At 36.8% G+C, this 17,141-nt stretch overlaps 2 non-coding genes across 2 annotated transcripts; both read left to right on the plus strand.

The window, feature by feature from the left end:
- The first annotated feature begins 541 nt into the window (after window positions 1-541).
- Window positions 542-648, plus strand: LOC141694256 (small nucleolar RNA R71). Its single transcript, XR_012563576.1, has one exon. It is a non-coding gene; the product is annotated as a small nucleolar RNA R71 (small nucleolar RNA).
- Window positions 649-875: 227 nt separating this feature from the next.
- On the plus strand, window positions 876-982 carry LOC141694966 (small nucleolar RNA R71). The gene has a single exon (XR_012564243.1). It is a non-coding gene; the product is annotated as a small nucleolar RNA R71 (small nucleolar RNA).
- Window positions 983-17,141: the final 16,159 nt, after the last annotated feature.

A 17,141-nucleotide genomic window follows, 5' to 3' on the forward strand; every position in this document is an offset into this window, starting at 1 on the left:
TTGTTGTTGAAGTTGGAGTTGTTGCTGAAAACCAAGAGAGTTGAACAGCTTATTTCCAAACGGCTGGAACGGATGTTGCATCGCATTCTGATTGTTGCTCCAGCTGAAGTTAGGATGATTCCAGTTGTCAGGATGATAAGTGTCTGGAACTGGTTGTTGCGATCTCTGAAAGTTGCTCACAAACTGAGCTGAGTCGCTAGATATAGCGCATTGCTCTGTCGCATGCGGACCTGCACACAGCTCACAAACACTTATTATCTGCTTAACACCATAGTTAGCTAGAGAATCGATCTTCATAGACAATGCCTTTAGTTGAGCAGTGATAGCCGTAGCTGTATCCACTTCAAGAACTCCTGCTACCTTGCCCTATGGATATCTCTGGGTTGGATACTGATATTCATTAGCAGCCATCAGTTCAATTAGATCATAAGCTTCCCTATAGCTCTTTGCCCATAATGCTCCGCCTGATGATGCATCGAGCATGTGTCTGGACTGTGCTCCCAACCCATTGTAAAAACAAGTGATTATCATCCAATCAGGAATTCCATGATGAGGACACTTCCTAAGCATCTCCTTGTAGCGCTCCCAAGCTTCACTTAGCGATTCTCCCGTTTGCTGCGCATATTGAGTAATACAATGCCTTTAGTTGAGCAGTGATAGCCGTAGCTGTATCCACTTCAAGAACTCCTGCTACCTTGCCCTGTGGATATCTCTGGGTTGGATACTGATATTCATTAGCAGCCATCAGTTCAATTAGATCATAAGCTTCCCTATAGCTCTTTGCCCATAATGCTCCGCCTGATGATGCATCGAGCATGTGTCTGGACTGTGCTCCCAACCCATTGTAAAAATAAGTGATTATCATCCAATCAGGAATTCCATGATGAGGACACTTCCTAAGCATCTCCTTGTAGCGCTCCCAAGCTTCACTTAGCGATTCTCCCGTTTGCTGCGCAAATTGAGTAATAGCATTCCTGAGTGCAGCTGTCTTCGCCATAGGGAAGAATTTAGTAAGAAACTTCTGAGCAAGATCTTCCCAAGTAGTAATCGAACCAGCTGGTAGAGAGTGTAACCAGCTCTTAGCCTTTTCCTTCAGAGAGAATGGGAACAGTCTCAGCTTTACAGCATCTTCAGAAACACCGTTGAACTTGAAGGTGTCGCATATTTCAATGAAATCCCTAATATGTGTATTGGGATCTTCCGTTGGAGAACCCCCAAACTGGACTGAAATCTGTACCCATTGAATTATGCCAGGCTTGATCTCAAAGGTATTAGCTGTGATAGCTGGCCGGACAATGCTAGATTGAATGTCATTGATCTTGGGTTGAGAAAAATCCATCAAGGCTTTCGTTCGTGCTGCTGGATCTCCCATTGTAATGAGTACCTGAAACACAAACAAATAAACCGTGAAAGTAAAAGAATCCGAGTCAGTGAACTTTAACGACCACTGATGACAAGCACATAAACTAAAAATTAACACCGAGTCCCCGGCAGCGGCGCCAAAAACTTGTTAGGGCAAAAACACGCGCTAATATTCACGCAAGTATACGCGTTCGCAAGTAGTATAAGATATAAATCAGATTCGTTCCCACAGAGACTGGTTTAGGTTAAGTTCAATTTATGCACCTATGTAACAATGTATGGTTATCGCTCAATGCTAAGACAAATAACAAATTGGGTTTTTATTAAACTAAGAGATTATATTAAATAACATTAACTAAGAGAATTGAGGTTAAATTAATATATATGATAAACATGGGATCCTAACTTCATTAAATACTTCATTCAATAGCCTTATTGTTCTTAACCTTAGCATGTGATGGTGATGACACTAATCAGATAACACGAAACTGATAAACGCCAACTTTCGTTGCACGAGTACCATTCTACCAGACATCCACAAAAGAGATAGAAGCTGAATAGGCACCAATTATATTGAGACCCTATATGTCTATAGAATTTGACAACATAACGGTTTAAGCACAAGTTATCTATCTTGATTACATAGGGCAAGTAAAACGGTTAGAGTTACCTACGAATCATGCATACACATACATGAACCTATGCTAGCATGGCAAGTTCTAAACCTCTATATTCACTGTCGCTTCAATAGAGATTAACACGCTATCTTATATGTTAGCTACGCACATAAGACGAATAAGCACAACCAATACTAGGATATCAATCAATCACCACATACCAAGATATCGAAATAATTAACTATTGAAATTCATAAGTAAATCCGCTAGAATCCCATGACAACGATTAGCCCATAATCGAACTCATCGTCACCATGGGTTCCAATGAAAGCATGGTATAAACAAGGTCTTAATAAACTAAATAATAATTAAAGTACGAATAAACGAGATCTAGGTTCAACAAGAACGAAAACGAGCATCCAAAGTTACAACTAATTCAAAGAATCACAAGTTAAAAACAAGATCTTCTTTTTTGGAGTTGTTCTGTGCTTCTAGGTCTTCTCCTTGGTATCCCCTTCGCTTCTTGCGTAAAACACAATCTTCTTCTTCTTCTTAATTCCCCCTGTGAAAACGTCTCAAATCTACTTATATAATAGTCCCATAAAACTCAACACTTCAATTAATCAATAATAAAACACCCATGAGATCACAACTTCATTATTACTTCCTTCTATAGCCATTGTTATTACCTTTAGCATGTGACAGTGATGATATTAATCGAATAACACGAAACTGATAAAAGCCAACTTTCATTGTACTAATACCATTCTACCAAGCATCCATAATTAAGATAGAAGTCGAATAGTCATCAATTATGTTGAGTTCCTATATGTCTACAGAAATTGACAACACAATGATTTAAGCTCAAGTTATTCCTTTTGATTACATAGGGCAAATAAAACTGTTAGAGTTACCCACTAATCATGCTCAACGTACATGAACCTATGCTAGCATGGCAAGTTCTAAATCTCAAGATCCACCGTCGCTTCAGAAGAGATTAACACCCTATCTTATATGTTCGCGACGCACATAAGACGAATACGCACAACCAATATTAGATATCATGCAATCATCACACACTAAAGTATTAAACAATTAACTAAAGAATTCCATAATAAATCCGTTGCAACCCCATGATCACGATTAGCCCATAATAGAACTTATCGCCATCATGGGTTCATATGAAATCATGACAAACAAACACAAGAAAATAATAACTAAACTAATTATATTAAAACAGAGTACGTCACAAGAGTAAATAAGTCAAAGCAAGAAAACTAGCATCCAACGTTACAACGAAACAAGAATCACAAGAAAATATGCTCCCTCTTCGTTGCGGTGTGCTAAATCGGTCTTCTTCCTTATCTCCTTCGCTTCTTGCGTAAAACACAATCTAAAACATAATCCCCTTAATACTCTCTGTGAAAACGTCTCAAATCTACCTATATAATAGTCCCATAAAACTCAGATTACATAGAAGTTGGAAGCCAAACAGAAGTAGAAGTCTAAAATAATTTATCTTTTTCCCCGACCCTGCGCGGCCGCTCAGCATAGCTGCGCGGGCGCGCAGGTTACTGCACGGCCGCTCAGCATTGCTGCGCGGGCGCGCAGGCCTCTACTGGAAAAAATCCAGGTTTGCTCCATTTCTTCGCCGTAATCTGCCCATTCCTTTCCTCTCGCAATGGTGAACACATGCCAAGGCTTATTCTTGATGATTCCTCCCCCGAAATGCAACTAATACCCTGAAATGCATAAACACTAGAAAAATGCATCAAATACACAAAATACTTGATTTCAAGACACCAATTTAAGCCATTTTAAGACGTTCTAAGTGGTATAAAATGCCACTTATCAGTGGCCAGATATGAAGAAAGAGATAGCGGAATGGGTCAGTAAGTGTTACACGTGCCAAAGAGTCAAAGCTAATCATCAATGCCCGAGTGGATTACTACAACCGCTAGATATTCCAGAGTGGAAATTGGAGCATTTAGCTATGGATTTCATAGTGGGACTTCCAAAGACTAAAGCAAATCACGATGCAATTTGGGTTATCATCAACAGATTAAAGAAGTCAACACATTTCCTTCCAATCAACGAAAGATTTTCACTTAACAAGTTAGTACATTTATATCTCAAGGAAATTGTGATGCGTCATGGAGTGCCTGTATCCATTGTATCAGATCGAGATCCCCGTTTTAGTTCAAGATTTTGGAGATAATTCCAGGAATGTCTAGGAACCGAGTTAAATATGAGCATCGCTTATCATCCACAAATGGACGGGCAGAGTGAAAGGACTATTCAGACAATTGAAGATATGCTACGTATTTGCGCAATAGATTTTGAAGGCAAATGGGACAAGCACTTACTGCTAGTGGAATTCTCTTACAACAACCGCTATCATGTGAGTATCGGGATGCCACCTTATGAAGCTTTACATGGAAGAAAATGTAAATCACCTACATATTGGGATGAAGTTGGAGAACGCAAGATTCTAGGTCCAGAATTAATTCAGCAGACCAAGGAAAAGGTAGGACTCATTCGAAAATGACTCGAAGCAGCACAAAATCGACAGCGTAAATACGCATATCCAACCAGATGGAATGTGGACTATCAAGAAGGAGAGTATGTATTTCTAAAAGTATCACCATGGAAGGGATTAACTAGGTTTGGCAATAAAGACAAGTTAAAGCCTCATTACGTCGGTCCATTTGAAATTCTGAAGAGAGTTGGAAAAGTTGCATACGAATTAGCTTTACCGTCCCATATGCAGCATATTCATAATGTATTTCATGTGTCCATGCTTAAGAAGTATAACCCTGATACAAGGCATGTAATAGAGTATGAGCCAATAGAGCTTCAGGCAGATTTGTCGTATATAGAACAGCCGGTAAGAATTTTAGATCGGCAAGAGATAGTATTGAGAAATAAGTATGTACCATTAAGTGAGAGTTTTGTGGATAAACCCCGTGGTTGAAGAATCAACCTGGGAGCTTGAAAGTGATGTGTTAGAAAAGTACCCTCAGTTATTTTCATAGCGTGATTCTGAGGACAGAATCCTATTAAGGGGGGGGGGAATGTGATGACCGAGAAATTACGCTCGTATTATATTCTAATAAAGATAAGTTATTTGTATTACTATATGATTAAGTGTGTTGAGTCGTAAAACCCTGACTGTTATGTGCTACGTGTTGTCTGTTTCGATCGGGATGTGTTTCGGGTATTTATTGAGTGTTATATGATAAGTTATAGGTTTTATATCAAAATATGTACACCTCAAACAGTGTTTTAAAAGCCCGTATTTTAAACAAAATCATTGGCCCTATTTTTCCAAAAACGACCTATACGACATTGCTATTCTGAACATCTAGACGTTTTATAAATTTACCTCTTTCGCGAAAAATAACTTTTCCGGAACCCTTCGGGAGTCAAAAACCCCACAAAAATTACATTTTTATTTTTATAGAATCATGAAATTTTCAAACAATATTTTTCTTTGTATTTTTGTAATATTCATAATTTTTGAGAATTTTTGACATTTATTTTGCATTTATTGGATCATTAAAAATTCATGATTAATACCCAAAAATTATAAAATTAGGGCTAAATATTTTTATTAGATGTATAATTAGCCCCTTAATTTTATTTAGGGGTATTATTTTTCATAAATATAAATAGCTGATTATTAGTAATTAATTAGTTAATTAATCATAAAAAAATCAGAAAATCAAGAACTAGGGTTGTTGGTGAAGAACACTCAAGGAATTCAATCACAGATTTGAAGCTGATTCTGTTAACCAAATCAAACATGTAAGTAGTCGTTGCAAAGCTTATGAATCATAGTTTTTACTTCTGTAATTGTTTTTGTTGAATGATTAGCCGATGTTGATTTCGTATTTTAGGGTTTTTATTTTGAATTCGGGTTGAATGAATCGTTAGTTGTTTGATGTTGTTGTTGGGGATGATTAGATCGTTGAGTTTCGGTTTAGTTGGCACCGGTTTCGTCGATTTTGGTTAAGGTTCCGAGCTCGCCGGATTTTGACGTCGTCGTCGTGTTCTTGATGTTTACGGCCACGTTCTCGGCGAAACAACGACGGAGATGGGAGGGAGATCGTCCTGGAAGTAATTTCAAGGGAAAGCCCAGCAGAATCGATCCGAAATCGTACGTTTTAGTCATATTTTCGGCTCGCCGGAGTTTTCGCCGCCGGTGCTGGGTTCTAGCAACCGGCCGGCGTGTTCATGTTCAACTAGGAGTCGACCCGATTTCGACCCGGGAAACGACCCGGGTTTGATCTTCAAAACCCGATTTCCTTTACCTGTTTTCTGTTTCTGGGTTTTAATTATTTAATTATATTTTATAAAATCCAAAATCAGATTTTAGTAATTCTAAAAAATCAATTAAAAATCAGTTTTAAATTCTGAAAATTATTGTAATTGATTTCTAAATTATTTTATTAATTTAGAAATTCGAATTTAATTATTTATTTAATTATTAATTATTTATCTAATTATTTATTTATTTATCTATTATTAAATAATTAAGTAATTAATTAATAAATAAAGGTTAAATAATCGAATAATATGATTAAAAATTCGATAATTAGTTGAATAATCCGAGTAACTCGTATCTATACGAGTAATTGAACGATAAGTTGAATTATTATTATTCGAGCAATAGTTTATTTATTCGATGAATATTGTAATAGTTAGTTGTATTGATTATTTATTTGTAAATAATCGATCTAAGTGTATAATTGATAATAATTTGTGAATAATTGTAATAATTTGTAAATAATTTTAATAATTAAGGATTAATTATTTTAAAATACAATAATTCTTAAATAATTATTTAAAAATATAATTAAGGTTTATTTAATTATAATCAATTATTTATAATTGATTTATAATTAATTAAATCTTGTTTATTGCGTAGTAATTAAACCGTTAGTCCAATTCAAGTGAAACGACGACCCTTAGGCTCAGAAAAATAAAGCGAATCCATTAAAAATAATTATAAATCATAATTTTTTCCGAAAGCGAGTCACCTTGTGATAGTTAATTGTTGGTAAGCCTTATTAGGGGTAGAATCGAGTCCAATAAATCCGAAAAAATTATAAATCGAACCAGATAGTGTTTGCTAGTGCAAGTATAAGTCTAGTATCAATTCTAAAAATAATTAAGAGTCTAAAATCAATTATGTGCCTTATGTGCTATGTGCTTTACGTGATTATGTGAACCTTATGTGCTATATAATTATATATTTATATATGCGAGTCTGACAAGATCGTATGGGTAGACAATTAGGGCTACGTTGTATCAATTTGAGATATGCGTATAAAGTAAGTTATCTAAACGGATATCTTTCCATGATAAATTCTATATCCGCAAGGCGAATCAAGCAGGAGACAGAAAGCGGTGAGTCATACGAGGTTAAGTGCACACCAGACAAGTTTTTCCCCTATTCTAAATTCAAAATAGTGAATTATACCCCACTTTCCATATCAATTACACCTTGATGATTCTTGTTCATATACACTGATACACAATTATTGATTCTTGTTTTTATTTCATTTCGATTCTTGATTTCTCCCAATTTATTGAATCCCCTATTCATATTGCAATACTTTTACCCTTGTTATATATACTCTGATATATCCTGATGTTGGGATACATCAAAAGCATTCCGATTGTTCCGGATGCTAAGCTATGGACTGGATGGTTACCATACGGGCCGGGTATTAACCGGACCCTTAATTATGAGGCCATAGTTACCTGGGTACCCCTTATGTTGGTTGGGTCTATGCAGTTGGGTATAGATCTGCACTATATCCTGACTGATCAGCAGGCTATAGTGCATAGGTTAGTTCTTGTTTCCAGTCTTGTTCATTTGGCACTCGCTAGTAATGGCAAATTATTATTCTTTACAAAAACATATGGTTGTTCAAACCAGCAGATTACGGTTCCTTTGTTCTTCTCTCTTTACACTATATATATATTATTGCAGGCTTGTTGGGCAATTTTGGCTCACCCCATTTTGTTGTTATTCAAATTGTTTGTCAGTTAAAGTAGAGAATGAAACCCATCAGAACCCGAGTAGTCAAGAAGCGAGTCAAGCAGCGAGACCCTCTTATACCAAGGGTGTTTGTCCCATCCCAGAAGAGAACTTTGAGTTACCAGATTAGGTGTAGGAGGAAGACTAATAGTTGTAGTTTGAATAAAAGATGTTTAGTTTAAAATGTGAATAGAATAATGTTTTGTAATAAAGAGAGTTCTTGAGATAAATTGTTTAAAAGGGTTTATAATAAAGTTGGTTTATCATTCTTGTTTTCAATCCTTAACCTTGAAAAGATCCTGAGTCGTAGTAGTTCGGGGTAATTATTTTATTTATATCTTACTTGTAGAGGTTTAGTGAGTATTTAGTATTAATAATGCCCCACATCTATACCCCGAATTTGGAGGGTGTTACAGTAAAGGTCAATACTCCTACAATAACTGGAAAGAAAAATCTTAGACAAACACAACTGGCAAAGGTGGCTACAAGTCAGAATCTATGGACAGGTCTAAGATTACATGTTATAACTGTGATGAGCTTGGTCACTTTGCCACATAGTGCAGGGAACCAAAGAAGGTGAAGAAAGATAAGGAATACTTGAAGCTTAAAGCTAAGTATGAAGCACTTATGAAGAAACAACAGGGAAAAGCTTATATTGTTGACAGAAAAAGTTGGGATGATACAGATGATGAAGATGACAATGAAGAATATGGAAATTATGCTCTTATGGCCTTAGAGGAAGGAGAGTCATCTACATCAAAGTATGGAAATTATGCTCTTATGGCCTTAGAGGCAGGAGAGTCATCTACATCAAAATCTGAGGTACCCATCTTAACCACTATTGATTTAAATGCCTTTCAATATAAAGAAACTATTGAAAAGATGAGCATGGAAATGTTTCACATTCACACAAGCATGGTGGCTGCCATTGAGAAAATGAATAGATTATCAAAATTAAATGAGAAACTGGAAATAGAAAAATAAGAGCTAGAACTACAGCTTGTGAGCCTAGAGTTTGTTAAGCAAGAAGATGAATATTTAAAGAACAAGCTGGAATATGCGGAGGATATAGAGGCTATACTAAGATAAAAGATTGAGAAAATGAACTTAAACTTATGTTAGGTCACACACACACTGTAGAGGGGGTGAATACAGTGTATAGTACACTCAAATCGAACTTTAAGAACTTAAGTAACAGAAAACAAACTTTATTGAAATAATAAACTCTGTTACAGTATGGAACTGTTACCTCTCAGTGATGAACAAATATCACGAGAGCTGCTAGGGTTACAATGAATAATCTTTTCTAATAATGATAACACTTATAGTGTAAACCCTATGTCTGTGTTTATATACTACACAGTTACAAGATAATCGCTAATTGATATGGAATATAATTCTGCTTCCTAAAATATATCAATCAGATATCTTTTCTTCCAAGTATTCCATTCTTCACAGAATTCCTTCTTCATGCATATCTCTTCTTATGTTTATCTCGATCTTCTTTCCTTTAATCAGCTACTGTCCTTATCTGATTGTCCTTCAGCACTTAAGTTCTGATATCTATCTTCTGATGATTATCTCCTGATAATATAAGTACTGATATCCTTAAGTCCTGACTTCCAGTATAAGTACTGATCAACAGTTAAGTACTGATTTATCCTGTTCACGTAAGATCTGAAAGCTAAACATAAAACATATTAGCCATGACATTATCAAATATATCTAACAATCTCCCCCAACTTGTAAATTAACAAAATATACAAGTTTAACAGATATTTGATGATGTCAAAAACATTAAGTACAAATGCATGAGAAATAGACTAGATAACTACAACTTACAGTCCTTAAAGTTTTTACCAATTTCAGCTTCTGATAACAACTTCAATCTGTATAAATATCAGAATTTAAGCAGTTGTAGATCTTCGACTTGGCTTCTTCATTTTCTGATCTCTCTGATGTCAGGAGTTGTTCTGAGATAGTTCTTCAACAAACATTTCTCAGCATATCTTAGTTCATCAATCATTCTCCTTTTAACACCTTTAAGCTCTGCAGTATCTTCACCAGTTTGAAAGATTGCAGCTCTGAGATCATTAATCTTTGCTTTTCTTAACTCCTGATCTAGTCTTATGACATAAGCTTTGTCTGACTCAAGATTGAATTCAAGTCCCTTAATACCAAGATACGTTCTGATCTGTGCAGTATTAGGCTTCATATCAACAATATCACCATTGTGATCTCTGTACTTTGGAACATATATGCTGTCAGACTTAACAGAATAAAGCCTTTTCTGTCTCTGAATCTGTTCTTTTAAGTAGTTTGCAGTAGTCTCTGTTATTCTGTCATCCACTTGAAGTAAGAAAAGTACATGCTCCAATTCTTCAAAATACTTCAAAGGAATGGCATTTTGTCTTATATGATAAACCCTACCATCTGTCATGAAATACAACATGATGTATTCTTTCAAGTAGGTATGGTAAACCATCTGTACAGATTCCAGTTGATTCAATCTCTCAGGAGTTGCTCCAATACCTGGTTCACTCAAGGAAGTTGGATCATTGGTAGTGTTGTGTACTCTTCTTTCATCAGCACTTCCCAATCCAGTTTTATCTCTAGCTTCCTTTCCAGTAACTACTCTTGCTTCAAAACCACTTGCAGTAGTCTTCAAAGATTGAGTCTGTTCTGCTTTAGTGAATCCTGGTAGGAGTGTCTTTGATCTATTTTCTGATATCAAGTTAACTTGAGCTTTGTCAGAGGTTACTTGCATCTTCTGAATACCAGAACTTATAATTTCTTGACTCTGAACAACTTGAGCCATGTCAGAGGTTGTTTTAAGAACTTTTCTTGTAGTCAGAGCAAGATCATCTTTTCCATCAGTAATTTCTTCTTCCTCAGGAGGTACATAAGGCTTGATAGGTTCACCAACCTTTTCTTTACCCTTGGATCTTGGATCTATCTGTGATTGTGATCTAGCCAAAGTTGCTTCAGTATGTGTCCTTTCTTTGATCACAATGCCTTTAGGTTTTGGAAGTAACTTTTTACCAGAAGCTTCAGATTTAGATGTGACTTTCTCTGATTTAAGTCTGGCTTCTTCTTCCTTTAAACTTTCCAAGTCCATCCCTGGATTTTCTTGAAGAAATAACTGTCTTGACATTTCCTCATCAAGATCTAGAAGTTCATCAGAACTTATCCTTTTACCAGCAGCAGAACTTATTCTTTTCCCAGTATCAGAACTTGTTCTGTGACTAGCTTGTCTTGATGTAAACCTTCTACCTTGACTATGACCACTACCCATTCCAGAGGTTCCTTGGTCATCTTTTCCATCATCCTTTCCTTGCAGTGTCTTGTTGGTTGTGCATTTGGACTTAATTACCTTCTCCCCCTTTTTGGCATCAGCAGGTAATAAAAGAGAGATAAGTAGTTCCACTGAGGTCTGGATTTCAGTAAGTTGCGATTGCTGAGAAGCTTGATTTGTCAGAATTTGATCAATCTGAGCTTGTTGTTTCTCTTGAGTTTTCTCAATATAAGCAATCCTGTCAATGGTAGGTTGAAAGAACTTTTTCTTATCAATTTTCCAAACTTGTTCCTGTTTGATAAAGTTCTCCTGAATCTTGTGTAGCTCTGCATGAATATTGGAATGAAGACCTTGTAGATGTTTAGTACTCAATGCAGTGACTCTAAGCTGGGTTTTAAAATCATCAGAATTTAACATTTCATCAGCTTTAGTCAAGTGCTCAGCAAGATGTAAAACATTTGGAACACATGAAACTGAGTTCCATTCCTTAGTCCACTCCTGACCTGCAGGAGTTTCACTCCAAGGCACTGGTACATCCCTGATAACAAACTCCTTTACCAGTTCAGACTTAGGAAGAGTCGGTGGAGGAGTATGTCCTGAAGGACCTGCTTCATCAGCATCTACAGTTGTAGCAGCTTCACCAGTATCTCCAACATTTACTGCATCAGAACTTAAAGAATCAGTATCTTCTGATAAGACAACAGTGTGAGTAGCAATGGAGGCTTCAGCATCCTATAATTGCTGATCTGATACTAAGTTCTGATCAACAGCCATATCCTGATGCTCACCTAAAATCTGATCATCAGCATCTTGATGCAGAGAAGGTGTTGTTGATAACTCTGGAGTTTGAACAACATCAGTAACAGGTGTTGTGGAAGGATTATTTGCTGTTGGAGCTTCTAAGAAAAGAATTGCAGGCACAACCAAGTTCTGAATATCAATTTCAGCACTTGTGCCTGGATCAACAAGAGACACAGATGGTGAGTTAGCCTTGTCAGATACAGCTTCCTGAGATGGAGTTGATGGAGAAGAAGTGACTGGAGCAAATTCCTTGCCTTGTGAGATCAGAGATTCCTGATCCCCTTCCTTAGCTGCTTCCTCCTCATCATCTGAAACTGGCCTTTGTGCCCTCTGTTTCTTGTACTTCCTTGTTGATTTGGATTCCTTGGGAGTTTCAGGAACTATTATACGTCTAAGCCTCTTGAGAAGCCTAGAACCCCCAATTTCAGAATCCTTCTGAGAAGTTGTTGTCTCAGCTTCAACCACCATAGGTTCTGAAGAAGGAATCTGTTCCTCAGAATCTGATTCATCTCTCAAAGTAAATCTCCTCCTCTTTTGAGGTGTTTGAGGAACAGTCTTTGTTCTCTTTGGCTTAGAGGATGTAGGCTTCACAGTAGGTGCTGAAGAAGAAGGTTGAGCAGTCTGTGAAGTGGAGAGATAGGATTGGAGATAAGTTCTGAGAGTAGGTTGAGTAGAATGAGAGGTAGGTACTGAGGTTGATGGATTTTGGGTGGTTGGAGGTGGTTGGACATCAGAGTAAACAGATCTATAGGTATCAGGATCAGCATTTACCAGGATCTGTTTTACAGACTTAGGAATCTGTAATGGTCTAACCATTTTCTTCTTAGTATCAGCATTTACCAGATCATTAAAGTACCTTTTTACAACCTTAAAAGGTGGGGTTTGAGTGCTGACTAAATGAGGTTCATCAGTACAGTAAGTGTAAATAAGTTGACAGAATCTAGCAAAATAAACAACATCTCGATCCTCTGTCATCCTATCCCCAATAAAACCAATTATTCCAGTTGCAAAATCAAAATGAGTTTGATGGATAATAGCATACCCTATGTGCTGACTCAGAATTGGGATAGCATCAAAATTTGAACATTTGTTCCCAAAGGCTTTGGTGATGCAATCAAAGAAGAAACTCCATTCTCTTCTGATATTAGCCCGTTTCAACTGTCCAAGTTTCGTCAGACTCTTTTCATATCCCAATTCAGCCATTAACTCCCGAAGGGCTGAGTCCTCTGGAACTGAGAAAGTACAATCCTCTGGAAGATGTAAAGCCCTGCGTACTGTACCAGGAGTGACTACAAAAGATGAATCACCCACTTGGAAGATAATACTGGGAGTTCCACGGTTACCACCATCATCAAAAATGCCAGTCCTCCAGAACCTCAGAACTTGTTGACTTGAAAATAATTTAGGCTGAGTTAAGGCGTACCCAACCTCACTATGTGCAAGAAGATCTTGCACAAAGTGCAATTCAGATGGAGCTTCAGCATGATCAAGAATTGCAGCATAGTTGTTTGGAACAAACTTTGCTCCATCAATGATTAAATCCTTTGGTGCCATGTGAAAAAATTGAGAATTAAGTATGCCTGATAGGTGTTTGATATAATGTCTGTATGAAAACAACGGAAAAAGTAAAGTGAAGGAGAGTAAAAGTAAGAAGAGAGATAAAAGATGAAGAAATTAAAAAGATTACAGAAATCTTCTCTCTGCTGTACTTATACAAAAAAATATTACCGTTGGACACCTGTCAGACATGCAGTAATAACGGATAGTTACTGGGCTCGAGAAAATAGGAATGATTACTTACCCAGTTGCCTTGTTTCAAGGAAAAACCGTTCCATTAATCAAGAGAAACAGTTTTAATTCAAAATTTAAACCGTTAGCACTGATTGAATTATTTTTCACTGCAACATTAATATTCTGAAAATAAATCATGTTAAAAATGACCGAGATAATTTCGATGAATAAGTGCTGACAGAGAATCAGAACTTAAATAAAAACAAAATTTAAATGGTCTTCAGAATATCAATCATGATTTATCAACAGAAGATAAAATAACTCAGAGATAAAATCTTGAAGTAAAAACAATTTTCATTAATATATCAAGTCAATACATTTATGAAATGGAAATTACATCAATACAAGATTTTCCCTAAGCTTCTAATCCTAACGTCAACAGCTTTAGTCCTAGCTAAGAAGCCTGACAAAGCTGATGATGAAGAAGAACAGGAAGAAGATGAGATTAAGTCATCTTCCTCTTCCTATCTTCGACGAACAAGATGGCGAGTCGTATGATTCGCTCTTGCTGACGGATAGCTTCCCGCCTTTCCTCCTCCAATCGCTCGAGATGGCGATGGTAATCCATATAGAAGAATAGGAGGTGAGTTAGCACCTCCTGTGGGACAGAATCCCAGATCTCCTCAGGAATGGCTGTTACATGCCACTCCTGCTGCCAGTCGGCACAACTTAGCTCCATTGTGAAGGTTTGGTTGTTCAAAAACATGTTGTATCGAACCATTGTGTTTTTGATAGAAGAAGGAGGATAAGTGTGTGAGAAGAATGTGATGGAAAGACTGATGTGAAGTGGTTGCTTATATAGGCAAGAGAATGCCAAGAGACGCAAAGATATTTAATGCTGACAGGTAGAATTAATTCTACCTCGTTTCCCTAGACTTTGAAAAAGAATAACAGTCATTGGAAAGAGGAATCATGGTCTAGATTGCACAAGACACAAGAAACAGTGGACTGTTCAAGGACAAATACCATTAATCCTAATCATAGTGACTATTACTCTTCCACTTCAACATATTCTAGTTCGAACTGAGACTGTTACCAAATTTTATTCACAGATAAGTCAAGTAAAGGATTAGACTGATAAATCAGAACTTAGACCTATACCAGCAATCATAGAGTGTGAAAAGTCACCAAGAAAATATTTTGCTTTTCTGATGCATATATACTTAATACCAGCAATGCACTTGGGTCGTCCCTTCCACATTTTTACTCTAGATCTCAAAAGAGTACCTGATTTTAATCTTTGATCTTTTTGCTTTTTCTTTTGATAAGAGAGGTCTATCAACACTTAGTACATTCAGCAGTTTTACTAGTATCAGAACTTAACAGATGAGTAGCATTATTCTAATTTGTGACTTAGTAATAAGATATACAAAGTGAACTTAACTAAGCTCAGTTATCAGAATTTGCTAGTGTCATAAGATTTCCACTGAAATAATTACTTCTTCCATGGAATCATTTGTTTATTGAAGACTACTAGGTCAGTATCTAGCACAGTTATCCTCATAGGATTGAATAGGTACTAGAACAGACATATCACTTATCAGAGTTTAGAAACATATATCAGACAACAGTCAGTACTTAAAGACATTTATCAATTAAGCACAGAATACACAATGAGATTAATTCTGTAAATACTGAGCATAAAGTCTGATAACACAGAACAAGTCTAAGCAGATTTAGAGAAAGAACCTGAAACCATTCCAAGTTCATTTACCAATCTTGTAAAAGTAGCTTCACATAATGGTTTTGTGAAGATATCTGCCAACTGTTGATCTGTGGGAACAAAATGCAATTCCACTGTACCTTCATCCACATGTTCCCTGATGAAGTGGTACCTGGTGCTGATGTGCTTTGTCATTGAGTGTTGAACTGGATTACCTGTCATAGCAATAGCACTTTGATTATCACAGTATATAGGGATTTTGAAATATGTTAACCCATAATCTAGTAACTGATTCTTCATCCAAAGAATCTGTGCACAACAGCTTCCTGCAGCAATATACTCTGCTTCTGCAGTTGATGTGGAAATTGACTTTTGTTTCTTGCTGTACCAAGAAACCAATCTGCCTCCAAGAAATTGGCAGCTTCCACTTGTGCTTTTCCTGTCAATTTTGCAACCTGCAAAATCTGCATCTGAGTAACCTATTAGTTTAAAATCTGATTCTCTAGGATACCATAATCCCAGAGCAGCTGTCCCTTTAAGATACTTAAAGATTCTTTTTACAGCTGTTAAGTGAGGTTCTCTTGGATCTGCTTGAAATCTTGCACAAAGACAGATAACATACATGATATCAGGTCTACTAGCAGTTAGATAGAGTAGAGAGCCAATCATACCTCTATAGTCAGTAATATCTACGGATTTACCGGTATCCTTATCCAGTTTTGTTGCAGTGGCCATTGGAGTGGACAATCTGGACCAGAAGTAAGTCCTTTCCATGGTTGAGGTAGAACAGTGTTTTGTCTATTGTCCCTCTGTTGAATCCACTTTCCAGAAGAAACTGAGCTAAAGTCTCATACCATGCTCTAGGAGCTTGCTTAAGTCCATATAGTGCTTTGTCAAGTCTGTAGACATAGTCTGGATGTTTGGTATCTACAAAACCTGGAGGTTGTTCAACATATACCTCTTCCTCCAATTCTCCATTGAGAAAAGCACTTTTCACATCCATTTGAAAGACAGTAAACTTTTTGTGAGCAGCATAAGCCAAAAATATCCTTATGGCTTCTAACCTAGCAACTGGTGCAAATGTTTCATCATAATCAATTCCCTCCTGTTGAGAATATCCTTTTGCAACCAGCCTTGCCTTATTCCTTGTAATTATGCCATCACTGTCAGTTTTGTTTCTGAATACCCACTTTGTACCAACAACAGATCTATTCTTTGGTCTTGGTACTAGGGTCCAGACTTTGTTTCTTTCAAATTCATTCAGCTCTTCCTGCATTGCGTGCACCCAATCAGCATCTTGAAGAGCTTCTTCCACTTTCTTTGGCTCAGTCTGAGAGAGAAAAGAATTGTAAAGACACTCATTTGAAGTACCTGTTCTAGTTCTGACACCTGCATCAGGATTTCCAATTATCAAATCAGGTGTATGTGATTTTGTCTACTTCCATGCAGATGGAAGGTTTTCTCTAGAACTGGATGCTCCCCCATGATCCATGCTATCTTCATTTTCATTTTCTGATGCTCCCCCTGAAACTATGCTCTCTGAGTTGGATTCTTCAGTATTTA

The sequence above is a fragment of the Apium graveolens genome, chromosome 10 (genome assembly GCF_009905375.1).
Source record: "Apium graveolens cultivar Ventura chromosome 10, ASM990537v1, whole genome shotgun sequence".
In the NCBI taxonomy this organism is placed as follows: Eukaryota; Viridiplantae; Streptophyta; class Magnoliopsida; order Apiales; family Apiaceae; genus Apium; species Apium graveolens.